The sequence below is a fragment of the Perca fluviatilis genome, chromosome 18, assembly GCF_010015445.1.
Source record: "Perca fluviatilis chromosome 18, GENO_Pfluv_1.0, whole genome shotgun sequence".
NCBI classification, from domain to species: Eukaryota; Metazoa; Chordata; class Actinopteri; order Perciformes; family Percidae; genus Perca; species Perca fluviatilis.
The window spans coordinates 16197722-16208186 of NC_053129.1; positions in this window are offsets into that span (position 1 = coordinate 16197722).

Sequence of the window (10465 nt, forward strand, 5' to 3'; positions counted from 1 at the left end):
GGTTTCGATTCAGACCGTTAAAAAGTCAGTTGCCATAATCAAAGTGTGAGGAGAAAAAAGCATTAGGATGGTCTCTGGGTCTTTAAAACTTCAGATGGATTGGATATTTTTATATAAATATAAGATGATAAAAACAAGATTGAACAAGCTTTGTCGTACGCTGCTCAAAACTTAAATTACCATCAACAAAACACCAAGATGTGGGGCAAAGATAGTAACGTACGATCATCATTTTAACTATTCAGAAATGCACTCAGTGACCTCACCATATAGTGCCTGATTAACATTGTACAGACTCGTATTCTGTCAAATCTGCCATGACTCTCATGAGGTGACATAAACAGTGACATACAGAGAGCAGATTCGCTGGCAAAACTCTGTTTGTTCAGTTAATATCAAAACCTCTGCTTGCATCATCTGTTCTACTGTGCAGAGTTGGTTTTGGATGCTGGAACACAAATGTAAATACCAAGCAAAATTGACATTGGCAGAAATGTTTGTGGATGAGCTTAGAATCCGACAGTATGATCAGAGGACTCCTGTGTAGTTTGGATTGAGTCATGATAACAAGATGATATACATTTTGAAGCCCCTTGTGTGCACTTCAGTAACTCTACTCGGCAGCAGTGAAGTGAAAACAGCAGTATGGAGGCAAACAATGTAACAGGTGTGGGTGTTTGTCCGTAGCATTCCCTGAGATGACAAAGTAGAGTAGTCAAATGTTTATAATATTCCTTCAGGGAGGTGGAAACAAGTTGCAGGATAGCAAAACAACAAACAACTAAAGAAATACAAGTCCAAAAGATAATTAAAAATGTGAATAACGTTGCCATTCCTCTACAGTTATGCAAATTAGAGATTACCTTGCGATTTCACCACCCAGCTGCCAAAACAAGATGAAATACTATCAACAATTACAGAAATCAATTCCTCTTCCTGTGTGTGCATACTGGAAATGTTGACCTTTGGATGTTTTACCCAAGGAATGGAAAGACAAAGTCAAGTGGAGAAGAAGAAAAAGAAGAAGAAGAAATGGGAACAAATTAGGTCCTTTGATATGAACGGCAGTGAGATAAGGAAAGATGAGACGCTGCTGCTGTAAAACAGGGAACCAATGATGCAACGCATGCTCCTTCACACCAGGAGTCTCATCTTTCCCTCTTAACTCGCTCAATTATCGCAAAATGTGATTTTCTCTCATCGAGGCACAAGCAACATGTTAGATTAAAAGTCAGGGCTTTGTAGACACAAATTCACTCACAAACACACACACACACACACATACTTGCTCACAGTTACAGACATTGCCCTCAGTTATTATGCATTCATAAATCAAAAGGTTGTGACGGGAATTAATCTAAAACGATGGCGAGTGTAAGTCACCGGATGCAAATATGACAGCTTTATTAGAAAACTAGATTGCTTGAATTTGTCTGAATTAATGTGACACTTTTTTTGATTAAATAGCAACCCCCTCCCCTCGCTAACTGAGTAGGGGCTGAAGGATGGATCAGGCAACAGCATAGAAACAGTGGGCTTTCAATCTCATTTCATTTTTTTGTTTACACACTACACAATGCAGCAATACCTTTTTAAGTATGTTTAATTATGCATTCTTTATGTGATCCTAACACATTGAGAATAAGTGCTTTGAGCTTATTGCTAACATCAGAATGTCATTGTGACCATTTTACTGTAGCATGTTACAGTAGCCTGCTAACATTTGCTAATTAGCACCAGACACAAAAGCCTACAGCAGAGGCTGACGGGAATTTCACTAGTTCTGCAGGTATTTAGTCATAAACCAAAGTATTGGACACATTGAAAATATAATATAATATAAAATATAAAGTAGACCTGATGACAGCGCTAGAGGAAACATCAAAGGGTCACTAACCTTTTCCTTAAAGATAAGTTTTGTTTTATTTCCGTATAAATCACTTACATTTTGAACAATTTGTAAAATGGAAATTTCACACTGAAAGCCTGCTGACAGTAAATGCAGGCTTTGCGGTTTTTATTTTCTTCTATTTGAAGCACTTCTGCACCTGGTTGGTTGAACAGAAAACATCAAACTGCTCAGTCTGTAGCTCTGCCAACAGTATTTCTCGCTCGCCCTGCAGCATTCGTCACCTGCTCTCATGAGGAGTTAGGAGAAACAGTCACACACATTTCTCTTGATTGAAGTCACCAGGAAAGGAAGGGAAGGAGGGGAAGAAGAGTTAAATGACTTCAGTCTTACCCAAGGGGGTAAACGAACCTCCACAAAGCGTACCTCCTATGGAGCCATTTTGATGCTATCAAGCCATCACCTGCCATTAGCATTCCATTGACTGCCATCCATTTTTGCGTCACTTTGACAGCGAATAACTTTACATCTGATGCGTTTAAAGACTCTATTTGTCCATTGTTTATTTCTAAAGAAACACGACAATGTATAAAAGGCTCCATTACCTTGTATCTCACGTTATGGCTCCGTAGCTGACATTGTTGTAAAAATAGGCTAACGATTGTGTCATAACCGCACGACCTTCTGTTGCATAATAGACACATTACCGTACAGTACAGGAGAAGCTTGCAGGCAGTTTCAACTTATTCATTAGCTGTTTAAGTTTAATTACTAATGTTAACTAGCATTTTAGTTAGCAATAATTAGCCTGTGCCTATGTTATCTCCTTACATATACATATATGCTCTCCGTCTCTGCAAGATTGGGAATGATTGAGATTTCTCTTGGCACAACTACCAGAACACCTCCAACTTTCAGACAGGTTGTTCACGTGACATATACGTCTTCAAGCTCAGTTGGAGGCTGCGCAGTAACGCTCAGCCATCACTGAAAAATGCTTCTAATAGACTTCACTGCTCTCGCTTTGTCCATTAATTGTACTGTCTAGGTCTTACCTCCTTTCAGTGCACAATCCCCTCATGCCAATGCACTTGGGTAAAATATAAGAGGGAGGTAGCAGAGAGGATAAAAATATATATATTTAAGGAGATGTAAGTCAAAGGTGTTATATGATATATGTAAGTCAAAGGTGTTATATAATATGTATTGAAGACACATGCAGGTTTGGTTTGGTTTGGTTTGGTTTATGATGGAAAATAGGGAGTCACTCTGCTGATCTGACCGGAGTAAAGTTATAGTTCCACCTTTAAGAGGAGGAGGAGGAGGTAGAGGGGAGTGGAGGGTGAGCGATAACCAGCCTGCCGCAGGGAGAGAAAAGCTAAGTGGCAGCTAACGACAGAATGCAGATCACAGGCCGACGTGCGCTACTACACTGTGGCCTGGAGGTTTGAGCAACAGAGTTTTGTATTCAATGCAAACAGCCTTGTGAAGCCAGTGAAGAGACTGCAGGATGTGTGTGTGTGTGTGTGTGTGTGTGTGTGTGTGTGTGTGTGTGTGTGTGTGTGTGTGTGTGTGTGTGTGTGTGTGTGTGTGTGTGTGTGTGTGTGTGTGTGTGTTGTGTGTGGAGTGCGTGTGTGTGTTGTGTTGTGTGTGTGTCGGGAATTCTGGATGTAAGGGCTAAAGAGTGCTTTGGGAGTCGAGCCAGGAGGGATGTTGCAGCAGCCCAGGCGGGATGACTAAAGCATGAAAGGAGCGTTGGGTAGAGTCCCTTGCGATGGGAAAGGGTGGGGGTGTGATACAGTGGATGGTGTAGACTGCAAACCTGCAGCCGCACATCTACGATAAACTATGGTACGTACATCTTTAGAACAAAAATCAGTCTGTGTGCTGGTCGAAAACATCCATGAAACAACCACCAACATACAACCGCCTTCTGTATTTGTCTCATATTTTCTATGGCTTAGCTGCAGCCTTCAGAACATTGAAATGCCTCGCTGGTGAATAAAATCCTTCTGCTTTGGAAAAATCCAGCGTTTGTGGAAATACTGAATATTTCAGCTGTGCACTTTTTGACGCCATATTGGAGCCACAGCATGAGCCACATCTTCATTTATTTCAATTAAAGGAAAATTAAAAGCAGCATTAGAGTTACAAGTCTATGTGTGGCTGCCACTTATCGTACTGTAGTAGATGTAGGATGGTTACAAAAACATCTAAAATGTTAATAAAAATTAAATAATGTCTCTCTCTTTGCAGTCTCAAATGGTGTGGGAGCTTCTATTGCTTTGAGTATTGGTGCTGTGAGAGAGTGTGTTTGTGTGTGTGTGTGTGTGTGTGTGTGTGTGTGTGTGTGTGTGTGTGTGTGTGTGTGTGTGTGTGTGTGTGTGTGTGTCCATTCCCACACTGCCATCTTCACAGCACAAGACATGCTTCTTAAAGAAAATACACAACATCAAGCGGTAGTGAGATTTGCTTTGTGTGTGTGAATGTAAGTCGCTGTGTTTGTGTTTGTGCTCATGCGTTTGAATTCAGTGTGTGCCTTTACATGTCTGTAGGGGTGTTTGTTGGTGCATGCACATATGTGTCGGGGTGTATCCATATTGTGTCTTTGCACGTGTCTGTGTGGGTTGTTGTGTGTGATAGTCATGGGAGTGTGATCCTTTTGATCATGACAGCGGCATGGAGAAACAGATTACCTTTCACAGCTGCTGTGGCTGAAAAAGCGCTCTCTCAGGTTGACAAACCTCACCAGTAAATTTAATATCCTTCTCATTTCACAGACAAACACTGGGAGTTGTATGGGGAGCTGAATTGAATTTGTTTGTGACTATAATGCTAAATAATTTGACAATATCTGTCTTATTATTCCATTTTTTGAAAATAGAGAATACAGTGCTGTGGGCTTTGTTGTGTTCTGAAGAAAAAAAATTGCCACTACGTTAAATTCAGCTGAGAGAAGATTAAAATGGATCCCCAAACTATTGACATAGCACAAGGATTTCTGGCAGCGAAAAATAAACTACAAGGATGCTGATTATATGATACTACCAGGCAATGTCAATCCCTTCAAATTAAAATAACCACAGAAACATATGGAACAAACACTTTTTTGAAAATGCTTTATTTTGCATAATATGCAGCAGAGTCTGTGGTTTGATAGATTGTTGTACTGAGTAATATTCAGTTTAGCTCATTGTATTAAGTGATTTAGAGTTATATTCAATGCTTTCCCATTCTGTGCTGTGATTTACTAGAACGTTGTTTCTGATGGTGGAATATATGACCCTTCCTCTCTTGTGTCACAGCATGGGCAAAATCAATTGCACAAAAGAACCATGGGAATTTACACTTACATTAATATTAAAATTGAATTTGGGATTTCAAGAATGATATATACGGTTTTAATATGTTTGTGCAATAATCTGGTAAAGGCCATATCCAATTCTGGAAAGCTCTTAGATTCCTGCTGGGTAAGAAATAACAGTAGCAGAGGTGTGCTACTGTAACATTGGCCAGCTTGTAGGCTCCTGCAAACTCATGATCCAGTCAAATGTTGGCTTTTGTGCTTGGTGTTTGATTTCTGTGTTATATTACGGTTTCAGGAATGATTAATGATGGGGATCTGAAGATGCGTGTACAGCACAGTAAACAGCTTATTGTGATTATGATTATTAGTCAGCGGGATCATGAGAGACATGGAGTGCTGTAAACACCGTCTGTAAACACACTCTGGACTTTTGGCAACATGAAACTCATCATGGAGTGAGTGTAATCAAAGGTTGGTGGCACTGCTGATCCTGAAATCTGTTTTGGATTTATGGCACGCCCGGGATGGAAGATATCAGACGTTAAAAAGGCTGCTGTCTCAAAACATAACTAGAGACCTGTGTGGTTTCATATGTCCTGTATGTAAAATTGTTTAGTTTTTTTCAAGAATGAAAAAGGAGGAGGTATGCTGCTGATGCTGTTTAAGATGTTCCCCTTACTGACAAATACTGACACTTTTTGAGTGACAGCTGCATTTTGCCAATATGCACTGCACACTATTAATATGGCTTTTACTGTAGCTGCAGTCTCATCAGCTTGTGTGATCTTCTAATCAGAACGCTGGTTCTTATCCTCAGATGTTTTGGATCAACTCATGTTGTACTTGAGCATGGTGTGTGTGTGTGTGTGTGTGTGTGTGTGTGTGTGTGTGTGTGTGTGTGTGTGTGTGTGTGTGTGTGTGTGTGTGTGTGTGTGTGTGTGTGTGTGTGTGCGCGCGTGTGCGCATGTGCCATACCCCTCCTGAGGTAGTTCAGTTGTATGTAATGCACCTAGCCTGAAGGCCAGGGTTGCCAGGTTGTGTAAATAAATTAAAGCAACAAATTATGTTTAAAAGCTTCTCCCTCAGGCCAGGGAAAACTAAGATCCATTATTCATGGCTTTTACTGCCGGGAATCTAAAGGCAGGTGTGTGTGTTTGTGTGTGTGTGTGTGTGTGTGTGTGTGTGTGTGTGTGTGTGTGTGTGTGTGTGTGTGTGTGTGTGTGTGTGTGTGTGTGTGTGTGTGTGTGTGTGTGTGTGTGTGTGTGTGTGTGTGTGTATATATATATATGTGTGTGCCAGTATTTTTTTTCAATTATTCAAAGATTAACCACCCTTACCCCATCACATTATCTTGTTTAAGGAAACTGAATACCAATTACATTTTGATACCACTAATGGAAACCATAACAAGTTTCTTCGTGGCATAAGTGGAGAGATTCTCGTGCGAGAAACATTTGAAAGCTGACACAGCAGTTTTCCCTTTCATCAGCAATCACCTTTCAGTAAACAAAGGAAGACAGCATGCGGGGGGGGAGAGTAGAAATTATTTCTAGCAGAATATCTTTTAAAGCTTCGAGAAACCAATAATTTCTGTTAAATCTTATTTTAAGATTTTTCTTAAGGTTAAATGCTATTTGAGATGAAACGCTCTGCAGAGGAGAGCTGCAGCAATCTTTTCTAGGTCAGCTGAGTTATAATTCTGGCAGCAAGTCAGTACGAGGATCTCGCCCAGCATGTAGTTAGTACATCTCCAACAGGAACCTTCTTTACACATGACCACACCATCCTGGCTCTCCTCTTCTCCACTGTGAGTCACTCTACTGCTGTAGATTCAATATTGAAATGAAAATATTCATATGTAAACCATCTCGTGCTCACAAGAAACCAATCTGAGTACCAGTTGGAATGGCTGCCGAGGAGAAGGTATTCATCTTCCTCAAACAGCAACGAAATGTACCTGATAGTGTCTTCAACAAACTTAAAGCTTTAGGGCGTAACTTTTTGATATTAATGAACGTCCGTTACATTCAAGCCATTGCCAAATGAGTTGCTACAAAGGTAATTAAGACTATCAGCTCCACACAACTCCGTCTGTATTTCTCAGTTTGTCTTTGTTCAGAAGATTGTGTCGTCCGGTGTCTTTCCCGCGCAGAAACTCGAGTGAAGATAATTACCTCTCCTGAAGAGTCCATCATGTTTTTTAATCCTCCGTGTCCTCCTTAGCTGCTAGCAACTGCATCGAGAAGGGGTTGGGGGCGTGTGCGCGATCACGTAAGGCTTGTATCATGTGGAGGCGCCGACAGTGTTGTTGTCAGTACTTATAATTCCTCATGGGGGCAACAGACACTGCGCACTCTAGCTTTAAGATGATGAGGCAGCTATCGGCTGCTAACCGATTTATGCTGTGAACGTGAAATATTAGCCACATAACGTTAACAGTACTTTGTTAGTATCATTTTGCTAGCCTTAGATTGGTTTCTCGTGAGCATGAGATACCTTCGCATGCTCACAAGTATGTTGTGCGCAACAGAAAATTAAAAACAATTCCCCATGTCTCTTCAGGGGCTCCGTAGTAGGCTATATTTCCTAAGCTTCTACTCGAAAAGAATACTTCTACATTTTGGGAAACATGTTTATTTGCATTTTTTGCCAAGAGTAAGTTGAGGAGATCAATTCCACTCTTGTGTCTATCAGGTACATATGAAGCTAACTGTTACACAGGAAGTCTGGCTCTCTCTGCAGGTGACAAAATCTGCGGTCCAGCACCTCCAAACACATTACAACCTATTTGTTTAATCTGTGTGAAGTGTAAAAAGGCTGCAAGACTCCAGGAAGTTAATAGGCTAGCTGTTTCTCACTGCCCACAGTGTTTGTGCTAAACTAAGCTAAGCTAAGCGGCAGCTGGCAGTGGCTTCATACAGTAGCTACACGAGAGTGCTGTCAAGTGGTATCATTCTTCTCATTTAACTGTCTGCAAGCTATTCTTAGTGATAGAATAGTGATTATTGCAGTAGTCTCAACAAATGCAATATGGTTCCCCATGTTACATCCTTTGTTTAATTTTGTTTATGGTATCAAACCACACAATTTAATTAAAAATAATTCATAGTTTTGTGCTAAATCATCTCCTGGATGCTGCTCAGCTCCCAAACAACCCATTACCTGGTGAAAGCGGCGTTCATTTGCCGTTCATTTACTTAAACATTGATGAGACGGTGTGTATTGGAGAGGATGCTCTTTGGTTTGACAAATCTTGGCCCTTCACTAACATCTCCACTGAGAAGCATAACCTGAACAGTCATGGAGATTTTCTGCTACACTGATATGTTCACTAAAATGTGGTTAAAATCCATTCAAGCTGTGATAAAGTTATGATTTCATTATGATTTCATTACACCTGAAACACATTCCCAGAATAGTGATTGCAAGCCGCCTCATTTTAATTGAACGTGAAGGTTTCCTATTTACATTTTGTAAATTATACAAATGTTTGCATTTAAGGCTGCAGACAAAGATAAGGATGATCAGGAATGAAGAGGCTGATGCAGAAATATATTTGTTTAGGAAATTACGACAATTTGCTACGGTTATCATCCCTTTTTATTCCAGTACAATCATACTGTCTGCGTGGATATAAAACATATGACCAGTTGACTAGCATTAAACAAACTACCCAAAAGATGTAGAATTACAACAGTGAAGTACTGCTTGCATGCTAATACATCAATAATAATGATTCAATAATATAATAATATAACATCAAGATGGAGCATTCTGAGGTTACAGTATGTGAGGTTATCCAGTGGTGTTGATGTATCTTGGTGGTGATCTCATGCTCAGGCTTAAAGTCCATTTTTATATGTTCTCACCTCCTTTATTTAGTTCTGTTTTCTTTAAACTACATTTCACTGTCCTCTTTATCTCAAAAGGAATTATGAATTTGCAGTTCTGTGTTTTTTCTCTGTCGCCCACCGTCCTCTTCTTCTAATGTTCTAGCTCCCTGCTCTCTGAGGCCGGAGGGGGTCACTGCAGGGGAGTTGATCCTCATCTCCTCCTGGCATAACCGTTTTTTTTGTTCTTTATCTATGCATTTGTCTTTCTTCCCAGAAGGTTCTTGCTGTTGCTGTACCTCATCACTTGCCTGGTGTCAACTTGGGAGCTTGTTATTCATTGGTCATCTCCAATTCAGACCACCTCGTGTGCAGACAGATAGAAAGACTGGAACGGGACAGAGGGAGGACGGGAAATGAAGGGATGCCGCAGTGTGTGCTAAAGGGCCCGCATGGAAAAGCCTAGCTCAAAAATGATGTGTCATGTGTATGTACGTATGTGTCTTATTCAGGGACAAACATGTATTAACAATTGACATTTTAGGGTGAAGACTTGTTTAATTTATGATTATGGTTTAGGGTTTGGTTAAGGTTAGAGTTAAGTCTCAAGGGGATGAATTTAGTCTTTTAAAGGAAGAATAACAATGTGTGTGTGTGTGTGTGTGTGTGTATTTGTGATTTTATGTGTTTGTATGTTTGGTAGTTTACAGTATATGCAAATGCATATGCATAAAAAAACAAAAAAATCCATTCACTCTTACTGTTAAGCTGAATGTTCAATGCAGTGTATGTACTGGCAAAATGTAGTGAAAGGACCAGACAAGACAAAAAGTGTAACTGTGTACAAAGTGTTACATTAATGAATAATATTGTTATTAAAATAATTAAAAATGGTGTGTAAAAAGAAAAAAATTATTATTACTGATTCTAAATAATTCAATTCAATTTTATTCATAGTATCAAATCATAACAAGAGTTATCTTGAGACACTTTACAGATAGAGTAGGTCTAGACCATACTAGAATTTAATAATAATACAAATAATGATTATGTTTCTTTTGAACTAATTTACCATTGGGAAAATCAGAAACTAGGTGGGGAAAATGGAGCATGGGGAGAATATAGAATTAAATGTGTGAAGAAAATGAGTGTAAAAATAAAATGAGCCTGGGAAAGATTAAAAAAATACAAAAAATAAGACTGAAATCAATCAAGCTTCAATTTATTTTCTTAACTGATTAGTAAAGAAAGAAAGATAAACATAAAGATGTATCTTTATTTTTTTAATCATCTAACTAACAATAGAATTTACTTATCTTTTACATTTCTTTTGATATTGTGTTAGTTTCAGGGCTCCGCAGTAGTGCAGGATGCAGCTCGTTAACAGTATATAGAACGATGAGGAACATTGTAATGTGCATTATTATCACACTGTTGATTTAAAAGATAAGTACTCTTTTTTTTTTTTTTTAAGAAAAT